Source organism: Helianthus annuus, chromosome 3, assembly GCF_002127325.2.
Source record: "Helianthus annuus cultivar XRQ/B chromosome 3, HanXRQr2.0-SUNRISE, whole genome shotgun sequence".
NCBI classification, from domain to species: domain Eukaryota; kingdom Viridiplantae; phylum Streptophyta; class Magnoliopsida; order Asterales; family Asteraceae; genus Helianthus; species Helianthus annuus.
Genome location: NC_035435.2, coordinates 68548089 through 68574324, shown reverse-complemented (window position 1 = coordinate 68574324; position 26236 = coordinate 68548089). Strand labels below are relative to the sequence as shown.

The 26236-nt window shown below is 37.6% G+C and overlaps 1 long non-coding RNA gene across 1 annotated transcript; it reads right to left on the bottom strand.

The window, feature by feature from the left end:
• Positions 1-872: 872 nt before the first annotated feature.
• LOC110927919 lies at positions 873-3492 on the bottom strand. Its single transcript, XR_002586002.2, has 2 exons — positions 3152-3492; positions 873-1059 (listed from the first exon to the last, which is right to left on the bottom strand). It is a non-coding gene; the product is annotated as an uncharacterized LOC110927919 (long non-coding RNA).
• Positions 3493-26236: the final 22744 nt, after the last annotated feature.

Genomic DNA, 26236 nt, shown 5'->3' with positions numbered 1-26236 from the left:
CGTGACGAAAAGTATTCTCAATGCTCTCGAACCATTGAAGAAGCCCAGTTGCTCCCTCAGAACCACTAAACTTGAGCGGTTTAGCCGAGTTAAAACTCTTGAAATTGCATGGAGCGTTGTTGTTATTAGCTTGGTTCAACTGAGCAATAAGATTTGGGAACGCAGCAGCCATCTGCTGCGCGATGATTTCCGCCAGTTCGGCATTTGGTAGCGGATTTTCGCGTCGAGGAGGCATTCTAAAAAGAGGAAACATGAGAGGAGACGGGTGAGAAGGTTAGATGAAAAGAATGAGATGAAACAGAAATCAACAAAAGCAAAGATGGTGGTCATTCGTCCGTATCACAAAGCAGACAAACGACACACAGTGGCTAATCAAAGTAAATGGGTCAAAAATAATGCTTCGCGAAGACATGCTCGCCTATAAGTGAACACTCACCCCAAGAGTTCCCAGGTAAGAGTGACTGGTCCGATTATGTGGATTTGTACGAACACTCTAGCCTTAGACAGAAAACTCAGGGTACAGGCATTCACTCTTCCAGTTTGCACGTGTTCACACTATTTAGAACCCAAAAGTTTGACGAGATTTTGAAGACTTGGAGGGTTTAAGAGATTAATGATCCATTTTGGCTTCGTGCCTTCCATTATGTATTGTTTTTTTTTTTTTTTTGGTAATCACCTAAGGATAGGTGAAGTGCATGTTTTAAAATCTAAACACAAGACAACTTGTGTTGGGGTCCTAGAAAGGTTATAGTCTAGGTCAAAGCATTACTAATAACCTAATTCCCTATAACCATTGGCTCTGATACCAACTCTTCTGTCACACCCTGGCCACGTAAAACAACAAATCGTGGCGGATACGTCGGGGAGTGTTGTAACAGAATTATTGTTTCACAACCATGGTAATTAAAAGTTATGTTTTATTCATCAAGCAAAGGTTACATAGTCTTAAATTAACTGAAACAAAGTGTTCATCACATAATTAAACTAGTTCCATCTTTATTTTAGTCTCTAAGGCATAGGTCCGCCCTAGTGTGTCACGAACATCCTAAGCAACAGCTCCTGAAAACACATGTGAAAATAGGTACGTCAGCATAAAAATGCCTGTGAGATACATAGGTTTTATGAAAATTGGATTCATGACTTAAGTTTTAAGAAAATGTTTAATAAAATTTTGTCATGAACCTTGTAAATTGTTTTGTTCGTAAATTATTTGAAAAGCGATAAGATCAGAAGATGTGTATAAATGAAAGAATAATATATGGTTAAATGAATAACCAAGTAATATGAGTTTGTATAAAACAGACTATTTTGTAAACCAAAGTCTTGAAAAATATGTTGTTGTGTAAAATGTACAAGTCCAAAAGTAGTCAACAAATGTTATGTATGGTAAGCAAAGTGTCGTCACCTAAACCAAATGTAAAAATGTACAAAACAAAGTATTTTGAATATATCAAAAAGTTATGTTTTGCAAAGTAAATGCATGTTTAATTGATACTAACACTTATGTGGTAAGTTAAACGCATACATTCAAGCCTTGAGACAGACGGATAACCCTAAGTCAAGGTTATCAAAAGAAATGTTTTCGGATTCGGTCATTCCTTACACCCAAACAAACCTAGGATGTCAGGAACGGGATTTGTCAAGTCCTATGGTACCATTACTTACTACCGAGCGGCGTAGCTAATGTTAATGAACGTATATAAGTCCCGTTTGCACAAACCAAATGTTATACCAAATGTAAGCATGTTATATGAAAACAATGTACTAAGTATGCTAAGTAAACATACATAGCAAAACAATATAATGTAAATCATGTACTATAAGTGTTCTAATGAACATAGCAAGTATATGACATGAAAATAGGAAAGCATGAAAGTAACAAGTAGGCACATGTGTTTCACCCCAAACATTGGAAAACAGTAAGAGAGGGGTCTATGTACTCACAGTAGTGCGTCTTGAATCGAATCTCAAACCCTGTCCGTTACACGACAACCTACAACGTACTAATGTCTATTAGACGAGCGGGTCGTGCCTTGGCTTAGAGTTTAGTATTTTGGGTCACGTTTCTTATATTGTTCCGTGTGGTAATTATTTGTTAAAAGAGTTAATGTTTTAACTTAATCATATGACATGTTGGGATATTTGTTCATTCAATGTTCTAGTAAACTTTTGTCTAGAATATATTTACTAAGTGTTGGATTTTCGGAAAATTTAGAGTATCCTCTGTAAATAGAGGTGTCCATGCTTTAATAGCATATCATATACTTTTATATAAAACCAATAGTTCATTTTCAATCACCAAACCGACATATCGACAAACAAAACGTTGCATACTTCATTTCAGCTTTATAACTCGAAACCGGACTGTTTTCGAGGATTTTTATAAATAGTTAACCCTTTCTAAAAATCACCAAATTTTTACAGAAGATGACATATGTTCCAAAATTTATTGTGTAAATATATCAAAGTCCAATTCGTTACCCATATTTTATAAAAAATCATTTTCTCGACTGCAATCAGATTTGCTACCTTCTGATCGCAGTTTACGGAAATATTCGCTAAAAATCAACCGTAAGTCCGTTTGACGAAATTCCAGTTGGAGGGTCGTCCTGACAACGGTGTCCATCTACTGTAAAAATTTCATGGGTTGATTTTATTCAGGTTTTAAGTTGTGACTCCGAAAATGTCATACTTTTTCTGCAATAAAAATGCAGCTTGAGCTGCTGTCCAAAAATAACCTTTTAAAAATAGTAAACGGTCTCGAAAAATTATGATTCCAGTGCCATTTGCTTAGTTATTCCAAAACACTCATTTTAGGCTTTAGAAATTCCGTTTTTCGACTTAAAATGACCCCGTTACAGCCTGTTGAAGTTGGCTGGAAATACAATTCAGCAAGCTGTTTACATGGTAGAAGTTACTAAAACGCATCAACGAAGACCCTAACCATGGTTTATTGATGATTTAATGTTCAAACCTCAATCATGCTTTAACCAACCCTAAACCAACCAGATTTCAACTTCTTACAAACTTTTTATATAGGGTTTTTATGCAGGATTTCATGTTCATCTTTTTAGTGTTCATTTTCTTGTGTTACTTGATTATCGTCATCATAACAAGGAACAAGATGAAACAATGGTGTGAAGGGACTTACTACTAGCACAAGGCTAGGGTAGAAATTCTAGTGTGAAGATGATGGGAAGCTTGAATCACTAGAGAACACCTTGAGATCACCCTTGAATCTTCACACCACTTGAAGGTTGCTAGAAATAGTGATGAACATGAAGAACAAGAGTTTGAAGGTTTGAAGATGGAGAGAGAGAGATGGGGGACGGTTGGGAGGGAGGAGAGAGAGAGGTGATTGTTGAGTGAAGTGTTGTGGGGAGTATGGTGGTATTTATAGGCAAAAAAAAAGGAATCTAACAAGATCTTCCATGATTACAAAAATCTCAAGGAATCCAAGAAAGATCAAATGTAATCATTTCAACATCTATCAAGAAATTTGGTGGGTCCCTCTTGATATGGCCGAAATATTGATGGGGGAGGGGGTCCATGTGTAAATTTTTATATAAATATGCCATATGTAGGCTAAAACGGGTGGTTAACTAGATACCGGGTATTTTATCTAGCGTTTAAATCCCGATTTATGGCGTTCTAAATTATTTTTATTACTCTACAAAAATAAACCTACCAAAATATTGTTGGAATAAAATTTCAGTTGCCAAGACTGGCTGCGTTGTCTGCGTTTTGCAGTAGAAGCACTGTGTCGCGCAGAAACACGCGGTACGCGCTTAAACTTGAAAAGTTAGCGTTTTTAGGCGTTTTAATTCATTTTTCAACACGGACTTGATAAAAATAAAGTTTTTAATCATAACAGAATATTTTTGGGATTTAAATATTATCCGGGCGGTCACCAGCGTTAGTTTCGCAGTTTTGTCGTAAATAGTCCTTTAGTTCAAATGAACATGTTTTTGCCATACAGAATCCTTTGGAACTTATTTCTAAGTTATGTAAAGGATATTTAAGGTATGTTAAGCTTACGTCATAGTTCCGGAGTGTAAGTTGCGTTAAACTGATTGCGTTTATGCACCAGTTTTGCATATAACTCTCTAGAAAGCGATTTAAAGCTTGAAATCGGAGTCGAATCAAATTGTAAAATCATCAAACATAAATACACACATAATAACACCAAAGCACATTGTTTTATTGATAATTCACATTGTTTTACATTATACGACGCTTACAGAACACAGTTGTCACAGAACAGGTAGCCAACATTTCTCCATATAGACCGTGGAGATATGAATGGTGAAAATCATTTATTTTATATAGACAGTAAAATAATGCCAAGACATCACGGACAAATGATAAGGAAGAATCACCTTCAACATAAGAAACTAGTTTTTAAAGTCATTAATACATAACCAAATAAAAACTACGAAAAGATTAAAAATAAAAAGTATTACACTAAACACTTGTCTTCACCAAGTGATGTAAGAGACTTAGGCAAACATGGCCTTTGATTGTTAAGAACTCTTACGATCAATCTTGGATCCCGAGACGAGTCACACACTCTATGATGGACAATGGATGATCGTGGTGGATGATGGTGTTATGATGGTGGTGGGTGGTGGGTGAAGTGTAAGAGAGGTGGTGTGCCAAGGGATGAGTTGTAAGTAATCCAAGCACTCCAATTTATAGGCTGAACAGAAGCTCGGGCACGGCCCCGTGTCCATCCTCCTCTTTTTCTTCATTAATTGCAGTTTGTCTGCATTAGTTGACCACGCCCTCGTGTCCGCTGGGCACGACCCCGTGTGCAGAAGCGTATCTATACTATCAAGATTTCCCTAGATCCTGCGAATCTTAGAGTTGACCACGGCTCCATGTCCGCTGGGCACGCCCCCTTGGTGGGTGATAGAAGCTTCTACAGCTTTGTCTTTTCTGCTGACACTTGGGTACACCCCCGTGCTCACTGAGCACGGGGCGTGTTCAGCCTTCTGTTCTCTTGTTTTGCTTGGGAAGATGCTGTCGGGGGGTCGGGCATGCCACGTTTGTTCCTTTTCTTGTATTTATGTTAGATTTAGTTGTCTTTTTGCTTCTTTTGTTCATTTGAGCTCATTCAATCCTGAAAATACGAAAGGAAGACAAAAACACACTTTTTCCAACATTAGTACTAAAAAAGGGTTAGTTTTATGCCACAATTGATGTAATTTATATGTTGTATTCCGTGTCGAAGGGCTGTTTATGAAGTTTGTCTATTTCTAAGGAATTTATCCGTATCGGGTGGTTCCTTACTGGACGGAACAACCCCAAAGTGCCTAAGATACCTAAATTGCTCTAGATTAAGACGAGAACGCAAGAGGTTGTCGGTGAGGGTGATTCCTATGCTAAATGTAGGTGGACAAGTCCAACCCTTTCCCGGGCTCTCGCTAAAGAAGGTGTATGCCGAATCGCTCAGGTCTATGTATGCATCGAACGAAGTCGATGGAGAGTCCTTCACGGCACAATCGGCACAGGGACGACTATCGCTCAAGTCCTCGCTAGAGTTGGAGGTAATATTGGGAACAATGGAGTTGTTTGAATGCGATCCCAACAATTCTTCTTGGGTATGGTCTTGAGATGAATTAATAAAATCCATCCTAAGTTCTTTTAACCAATTAAGAATTAGATCTTCTAATTGAAATAGTTCATCAAGAAGCATTTCTCTTAGAAGGTCCGATTGAGCGCATTCGAGGGAGAGATAGGGATTATTTTTACTTTCACCCCTCTTAAGGCTACAGGAAAACAATGGGGCTATATGGTGGGGCTTATAATTTAGAAAATAACATTCTAATTCTTTATGAGAGCCACCACATAATTAACACCACGTACCATAAGAGTGTCGAAAGTAAAAAGTATCAGTATCACTCATGTTTGTGTCAGAAATTACCAACCGTCGGGATCTTACGGTTCTGTTTTCAGTAACTGAATCTTGGGCACGGGGCGTGTTGAGTGGGCACGACCCCGTGTTCAGCTTAGTTTCTGACTTAAAATAGGATTGCCAGTTCCAAGGATTGGGCACGGGGCGTGTTCAGCGGGCACGGCCCGTGCTGAGTTCTGCAGAAGCTGAAAAATTAAGAAAATCCTAAAAAAAACAGAAAAATTAAAAAAAAACAATTAGGCCGTTGATTCCTAACTTTCTTAAAATCCTTGTGTCCCCGGCAACGGCGCCAAAAACTTGATGCGTGTGTAGTGTAATATATTTTAGGTGTATATTTTAAGCCCTTTTACACTTTTTAGCCTAGTTTTATATTTATAAAACACGATATTTACTAACACTAAACACACATATGGGCAAGTGCACCCATCGTGAGCGTAGTATAGTGTTGGTAAGATACCGAGGTCGTCCAAGGACACAAGAGCTTTTAGTACCGATTTATCCTCAACGTCTAATCAAATCAAAAGTTGGAAAAATGTTTTTTTTCAACTAGAAAATAAAACTATCTAAGATGCTGAAAAATAAAATAAAAGTAAAAACAGATAGACAAGATGAATCACTTGGATCCGACTCGTGTGTAGTGTAACCTTTGATTATTTCCGCACTTTTGCACTTTTTAAGAGATTATCTTAGTTATTGTAGTAGGCCCCTCTTTTGAAGGTGACGTTACCCTCAACCCAGTAGTTTGAGTCAGCAAGGATACAATCCTAAAGGGTCGAATTATTGAAAGATAATTAATTAAGTTATTAATGCATATTGTGGTAGGCCCCTCTTTTGAAGGTGAAGTTAACCTCGGCTAAGTAGTCTGAGTCAGCAGGGATACAGCCCTAAGTAGCCGGGTTAAAGTTTTAATAGTAGTTTAACTTATGAGGGGATCAAAGAGTTTGGACCCCCGCCATCCAATACCGGTGGGTATTGAAGGAGGCCCTACTAAATTTGACCCAGGTCCTTTGCAGGATTTATACACTGAACAATGGCAAGACTCTTACCAAACCGTTCCCTTAACCCCCGACCAGGTAGCTAACATATCTCCATATAGACCGTGCAGATATGAATGGTGAAAATCTTTTATTTTATATAGACAGTAAAATAATGCCAAGACACCACGGACAAACGATAAGGAAGAATCACCTTCAACATAAGAAACTGGTTATTAAAGTCATTAATACATAACCAAATAAAAAGTGCGAAAAGATTAAAAATAAAAAGTATTACACTAACCACTTGTCTTCACCAAGTGATGTAAGAGACTTAGGCAAACATGGCCTTTGATTGTCAAGAACTCTTACGATCAATCTTGGATCCTGAGACGACTCACACACTCTATGATGGACAATGGATGATGGTGGTGGATGATGGTGTTGTGATGGTGGTGGGTGGTGGGTGGTGGGTGAAGTGTGAGAGAGGTGGTGTGCCAAGGGATGAGTTGCAAGTTATCTAAGCACTCCTATTTATAGGCTGAACAGAAGCTCGGGCACGGCCCCGTGTCCATCCTCCTCTCTTTCTTCATTAATTGCAGTTTGTCTGCATTAGTTGACCACGCCCCCGTGTCCGCTGGGCACGACCTCGTGTGCAGAAGCGTATCTGTACTATCAAGATTTCCCTAGATCCTGCGAATCTTAGAGTTGACCACGGACCTGTGTCCGCTGGGCACGCCCCTGTGGTGGGTGATAGAAGCTTCTACAGCTTTGTCTTTTCTGCTGACACTTGGGTATGCCCCCGTGCTCACTGAGCACGGGGCGTGTTCAGCCTTCTGTTCTCTTGTTTTGCTTGGGAAGATGCTGTCGGGGGGTCGGGCATGCCACGTTTGTTCCTTTTCTTGTATTTACGTTAGATTTAGCTGCCTTTTTGCTTCTTTTGTTCATTTGAGCTCATTTAATCCTGAAAATACAAAAGGAAGACAAAAACACACTTTTTCCAACATTAGTACTAAAAAAGGGTTAGTTTTATGTCACAATTGATGTAATTTATATGTTGCATTTTGTGCACATCAAGATCTACTGGAACAGTTGTGGATATTTCCTTTGCATTTCTGACTCGAGCTCCCAAGTATACTCTGGTCCTCTCTTGGAATCCCATTTCAATTGACCAGAACTAGTCTCTTGTGCTTGAGATTCTTGATCTTTCTATCTTCAACTGTAGCGGTTTTTCTATCAACTTATGGTTCTCATTTACCTCTATGTCTTGAAGAGGTATCACTAATGATTCGTCTGCTAAGCACGTTTTGATATTACATACATGAAACACGTCATGTATTCCTGCCATTTCCTTTGGCAGTTGTAGGTGATAAGCTACTAGTCCTATTCTTCTAATAATCTCAAAAGGTCCAACATACCTGGGGCTTAGCTTTCCTCTGTTAACGAATCTGACCACTCCTTTCCATGGAGAAACTTTTAACAATACCTTATCTCCTACTTGAAATTCCCACTGTTTTCGTCTCTTATCTGCATAATTCTTTTGACGATCTCGTGCCACTTTTAGTCATTCCTTGACTTGAATTATATTGTCCATTGTTTTTTGCACTATCTCTGGTCCAGATATTGCTTTTCTCCAATCTCTGCCCAACAGACTTGAGTTCGGTACTTTCGTTCATAAAGTACTTCAAAAGGTGCAGCATTAATGATGATATGATACTTGTTATTGTAGGAAAATTAATGGTAAATGATCATCCCAATTTCCTCCGAAATCAATTACACAGGCTCTAAGCATATCTTCCATTGTTTGTATTGTCCTTTCACTTTGTCCATCAGTTTGAGGATGATAAGCGGTGCTTAGATTTAACCTGGTTCCCATTGTTTCTTAGAAACTTGTCCAAAAATGAGATGTAAAACGGCTATCTCTATCAGATACAATAGATAAAGGGATTCCATGTAATGAAACTATTTCATTTACATATAACTTGACTAACTGTTCAATACTAAAAGTTTCCTTCATAGGTAAGAAATGAGCAGATTTGGTTTCTCTGTCTACAATCACTCAGATTGTATCATTACCTTTTCGTGTCTTGGGTAATTTGGTAACAAAGTCTATTGTTATCAATTCCCATTTCTATATTGGTATTTCTAATTTCTGCAATAGCCCTGAAGGTTTCTGATGTTCAACTTTAACCTGTGAACAGGTTAAACATTTAGCAACATAGGTTGCTATATCCTTTTTCATTCCCATCCACCAGAAATTCTTCCTTAAATCTTGATACATCTTATCATTACCGGGATGTATCGTATACTTAGACTTATGGGCTTCTTCTAAAATTCTGTGGCGTAGGTTTCCTTGTTTAGGTATCCAGATCCTTTTCTTATGAAATTTCCAAATTCCATCTGTTCCTTGTTCTAATTCCTTAATCAGTCCTTTTAAACCTTCAGCATCGTCCTTGATTGCTGTTTCCTGTACCTCTCTAATTTGTTCATTTAAATCTATCTGCAGATTTAATCTGAGAGAGCGTACTCGTTTTGTCTTTTCATGATACTTTCGACTAAAAGCATCAGCTACTACATTAGCTTTTCCCGCATGATACTGGATATCACAATCATAATCACTGAGAATTTCCATCCATCGTCTTTGTCTCATATTTAATTCCTTTTGCCCAAAAACGTATCTTAAACTCTTATGATCTGTGAAGACAACAAACTTACTACCGTAAAGATAGTGTCTCCAAATCTTAAAGGCAAAACTTATGGCTCATAATTCTAGATCATTGGTTGTATAATTCTCTTCATGTTTCTTAAGCTGTCTAGAGGTGTAAGCTATAACCTTTTGATGCTGCATCAACAAACATCCATATCCTAACTTAGACGCATCACAATAGACTATAAAGTCCTCAGTTCCTTCTGGTAATGCGAGTATGGGTGTGTTGGTTAACCTTTGCTTAAGAATCCTAAAGGCTTCTTCCTGTTTTGGTCCCCATTCAAACTTAACTGATTTGCAGGTTAGTTTGGTTAATGGAATGGCTATTCTAGTGAAATCTTAAATAAACCGTGTATAATAACCTGTCATTCCAAGAAAACTTCTTACTCCCGTTGGTGATTCAGGGACTTTCCATTTAGTAATCGCCTCGATCTTTGTGGGATCCACATGAATTCCTTCATGATTAACCAAATGTCCTAGGAATTGCACTTCTTGTAACCAGAATTCACATTTTGAGAATTTAGCATAAAGCTTTTCTTTTCTCAATAATGTCAGAAGTGTATGCAGATGTTCTGCATGATCCTCTTTACTCTTAGAGTAAATTAGAATATCATCTATAAAGACAATTATGAATTTATCCAGGTATGGCTTACATATCCTGTTCATCATGTCCATAAATGAGGCTGGGGTATTGGTTAAACCAAATGGCATGACTGTAAATTTATAATGATCGTACCTTGTTCTGAAAGTAGTTTAGGAATGTCCTCTTCCTGTACTTTCAATTGATGATATCCTGAGCGTAAATCGATCTTAGAAAAGAATCGAGCTCCTTGAAGTTGATCAAACAGATCATCAATTCTCGGTAGTGGGTACCAATTTTTATTCGTAACCTCGTTCAACTCTCGATAATCAATGCACATACGTATCGATCCATCCTTCTTCTTGACAAACAAGACATGTGCTCCCATGGCGATGAACTAGGTTGTATAAAACCTTTTTCGAGCAGTTCGTCCAACTGTTTCTTCAGCTCCTGCATCTCCATCGGTGCTAAACGGTATGATGCTTTGGCAATCGGTGTCGTTCCTGGTATGAGGTGAATCCTAAATTCAACCTCTCTATCTGGCGGTAATCTAGGTAACTCTTCTGGAAAAACGTCTGTGAATTACTGAAATCATATACACTATTCCTCCTTTCCTTGCACAACTTGCACCTTTCATTACAGAGATGAACTTTGTTGACCTGGTTGGCTTATCTCCTTTAACTGTGATCTTTTCACCCTTGGGTGTACATACTTGTACAGACTTTTGATCACATAAAATACTGGCATGATTAGCTACCAACCAATCCATTCCTAATACAACATTGAATCCAGATCGATTCATTGGGTAAAAGTCAGCAGAAAAATTATGGTTTAGAATTTCTATTCTTGTTCCCTGCAAGATTTCACTTATCTTAATAGAATCTCCATTTGCTGTCTCCACCAGACAGTTTTGTTGAAGCTTAGTTAACGGTTGGCCGAGAAGTTTGTAGAAAGAAGTATTGATAAAACTTTAGTTTGCACCAGAGTCAAATAATACTTTGGCAAAAATATCATTAACTAAAAATGTACCGGTAATCACATCCAGAATTATCTTGGCTTCCTCAGCTGTCAGAACGAATGCTCTGGCATTCTTCTCGGGTCCTTCAGTTGTCTTGGCTTTGCTGGTCGTCGCTAGAGCTAGTTTCGGACAGTTCGGTTTGATGTGACCAGCTTCTCCACAATTGAAGCATAGCCTATTGCTAGGTTTCCTCCTACAGTCTTCTTCCTTATGTCCAGACATTTTGCAAAAGTTGCAGTATATCAAGCACCTTCCCGAGTGCTTTCTTTTGGAATACTTACAGTTTAGTGCAGAGGAAGAACCTGTACCTTTCCCACGGTTGGAATTACCGTAGTGAAATTCTAGGGTAAGCCTTTGAGCTAGGTTCTTTCTCTGGTTTTCTTCTTGTGTACGTACCAATTCATCAGTCAGGGTGTTGGCTAGTTCTACTGCTTCTTCTATGGTTTAGGGCCTAGTTGCCTTAACTACGTGTCTGATCTCACTAATTAATCCCCAGATGTAACGGGAGATTAACACTGGCTCAGGTGAGGCTAAGGTTGGTACTATCCTAGCATATTCAAAGAATATGGTAGTGTACTCCCTGCAGTCTATTCCAGTCATTTTATGATTTACGAACTTATTGGCGATTTGTTCCTTTTCATGAGGAGGACAGAATTTTCTTTCAACTATATCCTTTAAGTTGGTCCATTCCATTTTATAAACTCTATCACTTCCTCTAGATTGGAGAATAGTATTCCACCATTCTAAGCCTGCATTGTTAAAAAGATTAGAAGCAAACATAATTTTATCTTCATCTACACATTTACTTATTTTTATGACTGCTTCTGTCTTTTCTATCCAGTGCAAGGCTGAAATAGCTCCTTCATTGCCTAAGAATTCTATTAGTTTGCAGGCCAAGAATTCTTTATAAGAACAACCATATGAGATGGTTCTTGTTCTTTTTGGAATTGGAACTTGGATTATTGGTCTGTGATTTTCATTCACGCTATGACTTGGTTCAGTGGGTTGACGTTTACTTCTAATTACAGAATTATTATTTTCTGCTTCTTTAATAATCTTGATAATATATGACATAGCATCTATGATTCCTTGGGCGACTATATGTTCAATGGCACTTTTATTCACTTGGTTGTCATATTATCATTATTCTTGTTTTCCTGATTTACTTCGTTGTTCATCTGAATTGTAAACATTTATCAGGTATTAATATCACAGAATAAACTTTAACAAACAATCACACAAGCATATTGATCAAAAACGCTGAACATTGCGACTTTATTCTTTTTATATATCTTTATATGCATCGATTACATAGTATATCTGAAAATTAAACACACTAGTATTTATGCATCGATATCTATTTTAGTCTATCTATTTTAGTTGGTTGTATATATATATATATATATATATATATATATAGGGGAAGGTTCATTTGAGAAGAAAATTTAATTGAGAAGAAAAAGAATAAAGGGTAATTTTGTAAAAAATTAAAATGTTTTTTCACTTATCTCATTTATTATCATTTTTGACTAATTAATTAGTCATAAAGACTATTATCCTCCACACTAACTATTATTTGCCTACATACATCAAAAGTTATCCTACATATTTCGAAATTCATCCTATACGGTGAAATTTATCCTACACAACTCGTAATTTATCCTACACAACTTGTAATTTATCCTACACTTTAAATTATTTTATTTTATTTTATTTTTTTGAAAAAATATATATTTTGAAGATAAGTTACAAAAAATTTAATGTAGTTAGCTATTAAAGAGGAAGACTACCAATTAATGACCTATGCAGATTTACCAATGTACACTTATAGTAACATTAAATACTTATATTAAATGAAGTAAAATAAAACATTTTTATTGGTTGAAATTTCTTCTTTTTTCTTCTTACAAAAAATTTCTTCTCGTTTGAACTCTCCACTATATATATATATATATATATATATATATATATATATATATATATATATATATATATATATATATATATTTCAAAATACAAATTACACACATATATACATATATTATTCTAGGTGTCGTTAATCCAATACTGCATCTCATGCTCGTCATATTTCCAGACGAGCTTTTCTCCTATCTGACGGATTCTATTTCCTTCATCCACTAAATTTTTGCTATACTGGCAAAGTTCCTACACATATTCTCAGCTCATTGATGGGTTTACTGGTGGGGTTGGCACTGGTTCTTCGGGAGGATATAATTCCGAATATGACCTGTTGTCATCCCACCATGGATCATACTCTAAAGGGATTGGGGTTGGAATTCTAGGGATTTCATTAGGGTCAAATGCTGGGATTGGGAATTGGTTTTCCTGGTTGGGTTCTAACTCCATGTGTTGGTCAGGAAATAAGGGTAAAGTGGTGGTTCAACTATTTGGTTCAGATTAGAGTCTACTGCTATAGTGACTAACATGTGGAAATTTGCTAACTGCCTATCAAGTTCCTCTTCCCACAAGGGCCTATTAACTGCTTCCTGGGTTTGTGTATTCACTTCCCTATTCGCTTTCGATAATGCTATCTATTGTTGTAATTTCTTCATTCTTTTCCTCCTCTTATGCACTCCTCTACTAAACCATCCTCTCTTTTTAGGAGGGAACGGTTCCTTAGACTGTGCCTTAAAGATAACGATTCCTTCCTCAGTATCAGCAGAGTATCCTGAGGGGGTTGGCTGAGATGAGGTTCCTTCATCTTTTAGGGAACTAACTAATTGACGATAAGCGTCGGATGTACCTTGCTCACTCATACTGTAGGGATAAACCCAAGTTTCCATTACAATACATTTATAGGGATAAACCCTAATTGTTGAAAACATAAATCTCCTTTTATTTAGGTAACTTTTATAGCCACTTCTTTTAGCCTTCAGTGCTCTCCAGTTGGCTTTTATAAGCTTCACATTAAGTTACCTGAAACGCATTTTAAAAATGTTTTATCAGCAAGAAATAATGGCGAGTGCATTCCAGTTTAATCAAAACAGCTTTTATAACTTTACAGTATTGAGAGAGATTACAATGTTTATATCTACCAATATACTCATTCAGAATTGTCAAAACCTTGACTTGTGGTCATGTTACTCATTTGCTAACTCTTCGTCCAAAGTAACGGATTACAAGTAATGTATACAAAACCCCAACATATCAGAATCAATTTTAGAATACATAGACTCAATCACTATTAAGTATAATCTAAAACATTTGAGGTTTTCACAAAAAGGGTTTACAAAAAAAGAATGTACTCACATTGTAGACTTAGATAATATTATAGCTTCCCGGGGATTCTCCTGGTTATTATCTATTAAAATTAAACAATGCACACATGTTAGTAAGATAACCCAAATCACATTAGCCATACAACACGAGACAGAAGTCCAACGAACTGAGTCAGGCATTGCCTTTGCGTTACGGAACCCTAGATCAATCGGGTAGGGTAACAAATACGTGATCGGGGGTTATAATACTTACACCGAGGCAGAGCTTCGCTTTTTAGGGGGTATTATACCTGAGTATTATGCCTACTAGAGATTTGAGAGAGAAAAGAATTTTGAACGGTGAACAAATGAGGCCTTCGGCCCCTTTTATAAGGCTGATCAAAGGGCGGTCGCTCCCCGCGACCCACAGCTGCTTCTCCTTCGCGTCCCGCGAGCAGGGTAGGGTAGGTCCTAGGCTTAGTGAATTAGGGGTGTAGGTCTCGCACGTATATGGCCACGTGGCGCAAGGGGGTCCGGCCAGCTGCCACTCGGTCGCGCCCCGCGACAGACCTGGAGGACTAAGTCGCGGCCCGCAAGGAACCAATATTTTTGTTTTTATTTGATTTTTATTAATATTAAGGTAATTCGGGTCTGTTTCTCATATACGGTGTGTATTTTAGGACGTATAGAAGTGTTTTAGGAGGGTTGTTATATTAACGATAAGCCGGTACTAAAAGCTCTTGTGTCCTTGGACGACCTCGGTATCTTGCCATCACTATACTATGTCCGCGATGGGTGCACTTGCCTTAACGTGGGTAGAGTGATAGTATTATATCGTGTTTTATAAATTTAAAACTTGATTCGCGAGTAAAAAGAGCATAAAATATATCTAAAATTTATATACACCCGCACACGTATCACCCCACCAAGTTCAAAAATGTTGTGACAACCGGTAATTTTCCGCATATCCATACAATGACAAACAATAATTTGTGCTTAATGACTATGCGTGATTTGGATTAATGACATGAATGATTTTCTGAATGTTGTCATATACATACAAGTGCATTACATGTTGCAAGATTATTTATCATTATTGCATGCAACACAATATGGTTCAATTAGTGCACGTAAGACAGTTAGCACAGTTATTAGACAAATTAGAAGTACCGACGGGAGTTCAGTACTCAGGCAGACATGATGTTAAGACACAGAATGATTCCGAAACCAAGAGTTACACTAGAATAGTGTGTAGGGAAGTAAGGATCATAAAACTGTCTTCCTAGTGATAATTTAAGTGCCGGAAAGTACCTAAAACTCACGAAAACTGCAGAATTCTGCATATTTCAGCAAAATTCAGCTTTTGAATAACAAAATATAATGCAGAATTTTGGTTTAATGGTCCAGAATGCTTTCCTAAGTGTCGGGAATCAAAACTGTCATAAAATGGAACATAAAGCCCACTAAACTGCGTAATTTAGCACCATAACGAACTGGTAACCAACCGAACAACCGGACACTACCCGAAACACCAAATTTTCACTACAAGCGTTGTTTTAGTGTTACGAAGCTAATTATGGTCACCGAACATCATAATTCATCCTATAACATTATAATACATAAAACACTAACTATTTCCCATTAAAACCCAACTAACTTAACTAACTAAATTTTACAACACTAACACAACCCCCCTCCCCCACTTACGGTTATACATGGGGCCCCACATGGGGATTTCTTTAATTATTTAATTTGATCATGTTGGAAAGATATTGGACATTATAACCTAAGGATTATAAGATGTTGGGAATGTTTTTATAAAAACCAAGAGTTTTCACCACATATCATTCTCATCACCTTCATCCTTCAAGAACCTCCTTCCTTCCTCCCTTATTCTCGGCTCCCATACACCACACTTCAACCTCCATTTTCATTCCTTCAACAACCATTCTATGGTGATCCAAGGGTGCTAGAAGCATAGTAAGAAGCTTGGAAGCGTTGGAACTTGAAGGACCTTCAACAAGAGCTTTTATCCACCCTTTTACATCTTCACCTTCGTCATAGTTTCTTCCCTATCCTTTGTGCTAGTAGTAGGCTCTTTCCAACTTGATTTTACTTCTAATTTTAAAGGTTAAAAGATTATGTAATGGGTTAATCACAAGAATCTCAAAGAAACAAGAAGATGATCACTAACTTAAAGCTTAATAACATAAGAATCTAAGTTGATTTAGTGTATGTATGACACTTGATTGTTGATTTCTTGTGTTTATGATGTTAATCATCATAAGAAGCTTGCTAGATTGTGATTAAACACATGATCTAGCAAGTGAGAGGATGAATCTTGTGAAAATCAAAAGGATCATCCTTTAAGTGGATCATGAACTTGAATATGAAGTTGTTTTTGTGTATAATGATGATGGATACATGTTATAAGTCTTGTAAATGGAAGATTTCAAAACTAATTTTCTCAAGAAACCAAAGTTATTTACAAGATTTACATAATCATGATTTTTAAAGAAACTAATCATGTTTCTAGTGTTAAATCAAGGTTAGAAACATGTTGTTAACATGAAAAATAGAAGAAGAAATATTTTTAGAAAATCATCCTACAAGTTGTAAAAGACTAAATTTTACAAGAATGAAATTTATAAACAAATAACCATATTTTTTTGGGTAACTAAGCTTACTTAACAACATAGTAAGTTACTACAAATTTTTACAAAATTTCAAGTTCATGATGTAGTGTAAATTGCATGATTTTGGCTCATGGTAAGTCTTGATTGAATTGTTGATGATTGATGATGATTTTAAAAGAAAGTGATATGCTTTTTAAAGCATGGAAACCTCCATTTTAAGGGGAAACTATGGTAAAATTTTTGTAGAATTTAAACCCTTAGAAAAATATTTTTAAACAAGTGCTTACAAATAAATTTCGATCATGATTTTCATATAAAAACTTGCCATAATTTGTGTTACAAAAATTACAAATACTGGAGGTTGATTTTTAATAAATAAAAGTGACTAAGTATATAATTTGGGAAATATATTTACAAGTCACAATTTGTGTGCTACATGTATATTATGTGTATTAGTTATATTATTTTAGGACTTGAAAATAATATAACTCAACAAAATACTCCAAATGGTAATACAAAAATATTACCAATATTCCAAGAAAAAAAATATACAATTTTTACCCGAATATTGGACAAATCAAACAAGAACTATGGACTACACTTATATATATATTCCAGAATTAAATTCATATATTTTGACAAACGAGTTAAACGGTATTTTGGAAACCATAGAAACGGAAATTATAATTTCTACAAGTATTACAAAAATATATTATTTTGATTGGAGGAAAATATATATATTTTTTCTCGAACAATTAGAAGATATATTATTTTGAAGAAAATATATATTTTCTTAAACAAAGTAAGAATATATTATTTTGGGTGAAAAAGGAATTATAAATATTTTCTAAGATTAATCTTGAAAATATATTATTTTTAAAAGTTTATATGGAAGTATAACTATTTTTGCCAAGTAAGATTTATAGATAATTTTCTATAAAAGTTTTCTTAAAATACAACATTTTGAGAATATAAATTGGTGATTTTTATTTGATTAAAAATAATATTTCGGAAAATTAAATACAAATTAAGTATAAGAATACTTAATAAATACAAGAAAATACGTATTCTCGTACGTACAAATACACACCGGAATACGCCACCAATACTTGGCAAAATATACTAGACTAAAAATACACAAGTATAATGATACCATCCTTGGGAAAATATTCATGAAGGAATTTCAAATGATATAAGTCAGAAATATATTATTTTAACAAATATTCCATATTATTATTGACAAATAAGTTAAAATATGATGATTGTAACTAATAACTGTACACCTTGGAATTATACAATGTACATAAAAAACGTAACTCAAAGGATACTAAGTCTTAACAAAGCAACTAAGACTAAAAGTCGTTACACGACCTAGACGTCTAATAAAACATGGCACGTGTGTAGGTTGTAGTACGGCGTAAGGATACATACTTTGGGTATACAGGAGACAGGACGCAATCTGTGAGTTCATGTCCCCCTTTTTCTTTTAACTGTTTTCAGTTTTATAACTTCGGGGGTGATGTCACACCCCCAGATTACCACCTAGGGCGTGTCCCTAATGGAGGTGCGACTATCCAACAGAGAGCCACCAATCATATCAAACACAAGTCATAATGTATTGAAATACCCAATTGAAATGAATATATCGTTTGAGAAGTTTAACCAAAACCAAAGTACTGAGCGGAAGCATAAAAGTATCAATGTGTAATATATCAAAAGCAAATTAAGATAACTGTTTATTATGACCACAACCACTCCAGCAGCATCAGACAGCAAGCTCCCAAGTTCCTTCAGTAATCACCTACAAGCATGTAAACAAGTGTGTCAGACTACGCTGGTGAGTTCAAGGTTTTGTTAACAAGTTACGTTACCATATATATGTTAATGCGATTCAATGTTGCGTTACGATGTTGCTCAAGTTAGATTACCCTAGGGACTACGCCCTTACGTAACCGAGGAGTGTGCCTCTTAGCAACCCACTATGTTGTCCAGTTAGTTACCCTAGGGGAACCGCCCTTACGTAACCGAGGAGTGTGCCTCTAAACAACCATAGTGAAACCCAGATAATTAGTACCTATAGCGCTATCAACTAATCACCCCCATTGCCCTCCAGGCAATGACCAAAACCGATTAAATTGTTTACCCAATGTTTCCCGTCCAATGTTTACCAGTTGTCCCAAACCACCGGGACGCATGCTTGAGAAAATGCAATGAACTCACCTTCGGTTGCTCGGTAAGATACACGAAAAGATTCAGTTAAGCTACAATGTGATCAACCACGTCCTAGCAGGTTTATCATACAAGTCAGATTGGGTTCAAATAAAGCACGTATGGTTTCACAGAGTTAACACGTTACAGCACGTATAGATCCGGCAACACGTATCACATATTGTCAGTCAATCTCATATCATACTAACGCCCATACACCCAAAGATAAAGCCTGATAACACACGGCCCAACCGATTGTGTGATCAGCCTTGAGCCCGTCCCAAAACATATGCCCAGCCCAACAATCATTCTCGGCCCAAACATAACAGACAATTCAACTTAAACAATTCACAAATCTTATGCGACGGGGGTTCGTATTATGCGGTCCAGGCCTTTGGTACACTCGCACCGGATTATGTATGTGTGTTTGTGACTTGGGCTTCAAGGCCCAACAGTTATCCAAAGAGCATAACTTGTGCAACTCGAATAGTCCGTGCGCTTCAATTTGGGCTGATCGGCCCACTACTCAACTATATTAAAGCCGATGAGGTCCAATGGGCCTTGTGCGATCCATCAGCTCACCCGAAGCTTATGGCCATTGGTTACACCATTACTCAGCTTCCAAATTTTATCTCAAATCAACGACATCTTAATAGTTTCGAGACTAACACATAATCGATCAAACCATGCAATTATTAACTAACTCACAAGCACCCTAAACCGATTTAAACGAGCTTGGTGGCAAGCACTTCATCATAAATCAATAACACACCCAAATACATTCAGTCGGATTAACATACTACTTCATGCAAGTCGCTTTCATACATGGCCCGATTCACCAACATATTAACAGGTTAACCATCCGAATTCATCAAACCACACAGTAGATAACATCATTATTAAATTCTGATTTCAAAATCATACAATCTATTTCATATAGTGACAATCAGTATATGGTCATCGATTATTCAAATCAACCGTACAACACTAACTACGAATCTACCATATGATCACACTAATTACATCGGCTAATATGAATCCTGGAGCAGCAATTATTTTGTTAACACACATTCAATCATATAAATAATCATCATATCTATTGATATATTCAGAATCACATGCCAATCAATCACACATAATCACGACAATCAAACAAGGATTAACATAAATGTGAATTCACTAACCGAACACTCGATCCAATAGGATGATGTCTCGAGAGGGGGGGTTTCTCTGCTGCGTACGTGATCTTGAGAGATGAGAGTAGGGTTTGTTATAATTTTATACTAAATCAGGGTTTTATTCAAATTATGATACGTACACCTAACCTTATAAGGATAAGAGGATTAGGCTGATGAGGATTTGGCTGATTTATGCGATCAACAAAAGAGCTGGGCCAGTTCCATTCTTTCCTGGCCGATATGGGCTTAAGCCCAAGTAGAATAGGCTGGGGGATCCAGCTTAGGTTGGGCCGGTTATCAAATGGGATAAGAAACAAGGGTTGGGCCGATTACAACCCATGACCCTATAAGGAGCTGGGCTGATTAACTAAGCAATTCAATAAATGGGTTGGGCCGGTTTCCTTTCCTAACAAACCGTAACCTATAACTTAACGGCGTTACCCAGTGCGTTTTGTTAAACAAGATGATAATAGAACAAAAACATAAGACAAGCTTCATCTAAACAATTAACACCGAATAGAAATAAATACCAGTCAGAATTACGTCACAAACTTTGAAAGTTCGGATTGTCACATCATCCCCAACTTGAAAGAAATTTCGTCCCGAAATTTAGCAAACAGTCACTGAGGAAGCTGGTTTTGTTAAGTGTTTCGCGGGGTGTCACAGGTGAAATACATGTTACAAATGTTTCATTGATTACGAATAGTATGGTTAGCTAAGGAATGAACTGTTAGATCATGTGAATGGGTAGGCGTTCACTTAAGACCCTTAATCCTTGTATAAGGACCGAGGCGCATGAGTGATAGATCTATTTAGGTGTTGTGAGCCCCACCCATGGGTCCGCGAGTTGGCCGCATGTGGTGACTATGTCGTTCCAGCCGGGTGGCCCGGTACGAAATACGCAAAGGGTTGAGCCTTCTTGTACCATTGCACACATATTAATGTATTAGCTACAAATTAATTGATCTGTTCATATACGCTATCTTACCGGTTTACATAGGCATACATACAAATGTTTACAAGATTATTCGAACTCATACAGAAGCACATGAACTCGCTCAACTTTTGTTGATGTTTTCAAAATTACATGTATTTCAGGAAACAAGATGGATCTTGGGCGCTGGTGTTGTTTTCAAGACGTAAATTTCAAGTTTAGATGTCATCCACTTTTGTTTTGTAACATAACCTGAGGGTTTTGGTTAAAACTTAAATGACTTGTGTTTGTAACATTTCAAACTTAAGAATGGATGACATCACGTTTTAATCATATAGTTGTTTATTATAATTGAATGCAATGATATTGAGCAAGTCACACATCATACGCTTCTGCAAAAGTCAGGGTGTGACAGTTTGGTATCAGAGCTTCGATTGTAGTGAACTAGGATTCCTTCTCGAGTCTAGACTACAATCACTAGGATTCTCTCACGAAAATATTTTCACAAAATATTTTTCATTGCATTTACAAAAAGTGCCAAGATCCAAGAGTCGAACATTTTTCAAAGGAAAGACAAAGCAAGGACATTTGTAGGGAAGGGAATACCCCGACTAATGTGCCAATTGAGGTACAGTCAGTCCATGTGGGATAGACTTGCCAAAGACAAAATGACCCCCCCCCCCCCGAAAGAACAGAAGAGAGTTATATGGGACATGTTGCATTTATTTGCTTGTATATACTAAGTAACATTATTATCTCTTAATATATGTGCGTATATACGTATGGGATTATTAATGACGGGAAGGAGATACCTTCGAATTCGAATTCTATTGTTGTTCTTGACTCGCACAATGCTACTATCAACCTCGCGTTTATTGCGAAGCTCATGACTGAGGTAATTACTAAACAAGACCCTGAGCTTGATTCAGTACAAGATGGTTGTTCTTACCTCTCGTATGCAAAGGTGCCTGACTACGGTAGTGACGGCGAGGCGCAGGAGGCAACGTTGGACAGCAACCTTATCAGTGGGACGAGGTCCCTGAGGCATTTACGAAACCCGATTGACGACACTCATTTCCAGACAAAGAGAATGAAGCACTCATCTTAAAGGTGCCCCTCCAACTACTAATGCTAGGAACCCTCCTTATTCCTATTCTACCTAAGCATTGTGCCATTTCGCGCATAACAACGGATGTTGGCGCGTGGACCAGCATAAAGGTCCATTCCATGTTGAAGGTATGAGGACAGCAGTGTCCCCTCTCTGATTGATCAGCTGCTTTGAACAAGTGAAAATTTGGGTAACCATGCAAGACGATTTATTATTACGAGGGCCCACGTAATAAAAACTTGTAGTGCATGGAAATCCTGATGGACTTCGCGGGTCAAGAAAATGGTCACTATCTATTTGGAAATCCTATGTTGTTCCAAATCCCCACCCAGTAGAACATTAACCGAGATGGTTACTATGATACTCCACAAGGTAGGAAGTCTGCCTATGCCTGCTTCGTACTTAACACTTCTACCTGTAGTAGGTTGTTTGGGACCCGATATCTAAGCAAGCGAAGATGGCTAACACTCAGGAAAGATTCACCTCAACACTGCAAGATTCTTATGTATGAATTTGTACGGTACTTATAACGCCCCCAAACTTATCCATTGTAGATGCTATGATAAGACCCCAACCTTTGACATCTGTTTTACCCCAAGGAGGTGGCATGGCGCGAGCTGTAGTGTAACTTATTTACCGCACTCTATTCGACATTTAGGAAGACTAGCCCAACCATATTGGGACTCAGGGAGCCCAAGCCAAATCAATGTATGCGTCGCACATCCCAGTGTAGCAAAGGGGTCCTGCCTATATTGGATAATCGAGAACCATGAAGTATAGAACACATATTATAAGGGCGGAAATAACCACTAGATATTCTCAACAGATTGTTGTTCCATTTAGGCACATGCAAGAAGATTCTTCTCGATCTACACCCCTATCAGTACCTTCGCACTCTTTATCCCGTAGTGCACCCCATCGTTAGGGTAGTGCATTCACACCCTGGAAACTACTCTACGTTTGCTGCAAAACACAATTCAGTCACAAGGATGAAGTCACGTACCCTCACAACCTTACCTCTGCGTTTCCACTATCCCCTCCTATACATGGTAGTAATGCACAACCCCATCCTTTGGGAAGTATGCCTGTTTTTGTAAAAGTAAAGACGGAAACTTGAGGAATAGACAAGGAACAAGGTGAAGGGAAGGCCTCACCGTATTTTGTATAGCACCGGATGACTTGTATCAATCGGAGTAAGGAGACTCCGAGGAGGTTTTCTACGCAAGACCAATTGCAACAAGTTGATATGGCGTATGTAAAAGTCGATGTACCCATAGCAAGATTTTGTTGCGACTCATTTTACCTCACTACAATGATGAGATGATTATGGTGGGAAGATTTGCATAAGCATCATTAGGAATTACCCTACCTTTATACTTATGGTGCACGACGAATAAGTTTGCTTTCACACATAGACGACAACATTTATTCCAAAATAAATGTTCAATTTCGCCGTCATGTTTTATACATGAAAAGCACATGGAACCACAACGAAGGAAACGCTGGCCGAGTCTAATCAGGACCTTTACCTGCAACAAGCGCCGAGCTTAAAGCTCTGTGGAACCAACAAGTTGCTGAAGCAATCGTCCAATATGAAGCAAGCAACACTGCAAACAACGGCGGAATAAGAGGAATCATATTGGGAATCGCCCAGGCGATAACTCATGCCCTAGGTTCTGCCAAAGGCAGAATAAAGATGGGGAATTCGAATAAACGTCCAGTAAAAGAGAAGATATATGTGGAGTCTTCTTTGGATAGGGATAAGAGGAAGTATACGCATTACAAGCAAGACTTTAAGCCGAGCGACAAACATAAGGAAAACGCTGCGACTAGGACAGTCAAGGCATCCGTGACCACAACTAAGGCATGTGATAAAAACTACCAAGGAGAACTACCAAAGTGTAACAGGTGTGGTTATCATCACACCGGTCTGTGTAGAGCTCATAGGTGTGGAAGTTGTGGCAAGACCGGGCATAGCAAGGAGGCAATGCTGATCTGGTACGGGGCGTGGGAATAGGAGCCAGGACAGTGATAGAAACCAGAGCGATAGTAGGGAGTAGAGCAGCAATGGAAACGATAAGGACAAAGGTTGCTACGGATGTGGCGACAAAGGACACTAACGAAAGGAGCACCCAAGACGCGCCAGGACCTGAACGTAGCTACGTGAACTTTCCATATAAACCAGCACTATGCATCCATTTTGATTGGTACTGGTGCCAACTTTAGCCTTGTATCTATAGAATTTAGAACCTACTTGGTCTAGAGGCAAGCAAACTAGACACCCCATACTCAGTAGAGTTAGCAAATGGAAATTAATAGAAAATGATGGAGTTATTAAGGGTTGTACACTTGAGCTTGGAGAACGAAAGTTTTCTATTGACCTGCTACTAGTTGGTTTAGGAAGTTTTGATGTCGTAGTCGGCATGGATTGGGTATCCAAGAATGGAGTTGTGAGTTGACCCCGAATCCACTAAAATGTGTAGTTTCTTGGTGCCAATATAACCTATAACCCTCATAGTGGAATAAGAAGGAATTCCACTCATAGCATGAATAGAGATATGAGGTTGTATAGTATTTTCTAGCTGTTGTCCCTCATTGTCTAACAATTCCATTTGTTCCTCATTTATATCACAACTGTCCTCATCCAATATTTCTATAACAAATAACTGTCTATTTTTACATTTATGGGTTGCAGAGTATTTCTCAACACAAAAGAAACATTCTCCCCTAGCTCTTTTTTCATCAGCTTCTTTAGTAGACAACCTTCTAACAGTTTTATTTTGAGGAGCAGGCAATAGGGGTAAATTTATGGCACTTATAGTAGGAATTCTTGGTTGAAAATTGTTTCTATTACCAGAGTTAAAACGTGAGAAAGAGCCAGAGCTGGAACTACTACTGGCCTGCACTTTCTTGAATTCTTCTCTCAAGGTTCTTGGCTTGAAAACCTTCACTAAACATCTTATCTCTGGTTTTAAACCACCCACAAACAGACTTGCTGCATACTCTTCAGACAAGACTACTTTTGTCATCAAATTATCAAAAGCATTACAGTAATCGTTTAAGGTACCCGTTTGATGTAAGTTTTTTATTTCTTCCATTGCATCTTCCCATAGATGTTCAGAGAATCTTGCTGTGATAGATCTGACGTAATCAGGCCAAGGAATCAATTCTATTGGACGAGTTTGACTTGTAACAAACCCCTGATGCCATTTCAAAGCAAGAACTTCAAGATTGACTATTGCATATTGCACCTTCAATTGTTCTGGAGTCTTGTCTACTGAAAAAAAAATGATTACACTTGTATATCCATCCATCAACATCTTCACCATTAAACTTCGGAAAATCCAGACGCCCCAATCTTGCTAATCGAGGTTCTTGAACAATATTTCCCCCTGAATTGATCCTATTTTGAAATTCTTCTATTTGACTCTTAAGATTTTCAAACATTGACTGCAATTGAAGATTCAATTGAGCTATTGTAGATTGATTATCTTCTTGAATCGATTGTGAATTTTGGATCAATTGGGCATTTTCTCTTAGGGTTTGTTCGATTTTCTCCATTTCTTGTTGGCGTGTATTCGCCATTAACAATGAATCAAATATTGAAATCGGAACAATCGGTTTCAATGAATTAGAAACGAAGCAGACAGAATTGAAGGTGAATCAATTAAACAATGATTGATTCACAGAGATTGAAACGAAGCGGAACGATCGGAAGTAGTTGCAGGTCACCGGAGCTCAATCGGAATAGAGCTCTG